Genomic DNA, 1,270 nt, shown 5'->3' on the forward strand with positions numbered 1-1,270 from the left:
AAGAAACTATCTTATCACTGGGTGGTACCTGATAGAATCAACATTCCTAAAGTAATAGTCTACTCCACAAGGACACAGGACAATAGGATATCTACTGTAAACTGGAAAGTTTTGTTTGAAATTCTCAGGCAATGTCTGGGGAAACAAATGAAGTCCTGACCCCAATCATATATATATGATTGATGCATTGATGCATGTATGCATAAAAAATTCAGGCCTTAAACCTGAACCAGTGTTATTTTAACATTAAATATTTTAAACTAATATTAACTCTATGCTGGAAGCTGGACTTCTTGCTTCTCAGTTGATAAGAGGCTTTAATCAAACTCCAGGATAAGGGAGATCCTGTCCCTTTTCATATACACATAATTTTCCAGTCTTTCTAACCTGCCTCAGGTTCACACTAGATCCCAGGCCCCCAGAGCACCAGCCTTTGTTTATATTGTAACTAAACTGAGACTGATTAAAATAAACCATCGGACCCACTTTTTTCTCAAATAAAAGCAAAGCAACTCTGCACAGCAAGGTTGCCTAATATATTCCACAGCAGTGATATTCCTGGATTTAGATTGGAAATTGGATTAGAAACTCTCTGGGCAGGTAGAATCAATTTAGGCAATTATGCCAGCTATTTCTAAGCAAGTGAGAGGAAGAAAAAGAAGCTCCTATCCCAGGCTGACCTCTTTGTCAAATGAATATATATAGTTGTCTAGGGAACAAGAGCCCAATCAAGAGAATTTGCCAAAGCTAAGCTTGAGAAAAAAAGCTTATTTCATGACTTAGGTCATCCAAAGCAGCATTGTTTTTTTTTTTTTTTTGTCTTTTTGAGACAGAATCTCCCTGTAGTCACAACTGGCCTGGAGCTCTCTCTATAGGCCAGGTTGGCCTCAATTTCACAGAGATCAGCCTGCCTCTGTCTCTTGAGTGCTGGGGTTAAAGGCATGCATCACCACACCCAACTGAAGCATAAATTCTTTAGGTAAAACTTCTAAAATATTTTCTGTATGAAACTAATGTATTTAAGTTTAAAAGGTCCCATAAAATAAGCTTTAAGTGTGGTAAAAATGATTCAGAAATATTAGCATATTTTATATTTTCTAGAAATAATTTGAGTTTTCAAACTTTTTATGATACATCATTAAAACTGAATAAAAGCACAAATGTTCCAGATGTTCAGCAATTTGCTTAATTTTTTAAAAATGGGCCAAACAGTTAATAATAAAGAAAAGACCAATAATGGAAATTTTATTTGTGTAATATATTGGTTTCT

This window comes from Nannospalax galili, unplaced genomic scaffold (assembly GCF_000622305.1).
Source record: "Nannospalax galili isolate Female #2095 unplaced genomic scaffold, S.galili_v1.0 scaffold465, whole genome shotgun sequence".
Taxonomy (NCBI): Eukaryota; Metazoa; Chordata; class Mammalia; order Rodentia; family Spalacidae; genus Nannospalax; species Nannospalax galili.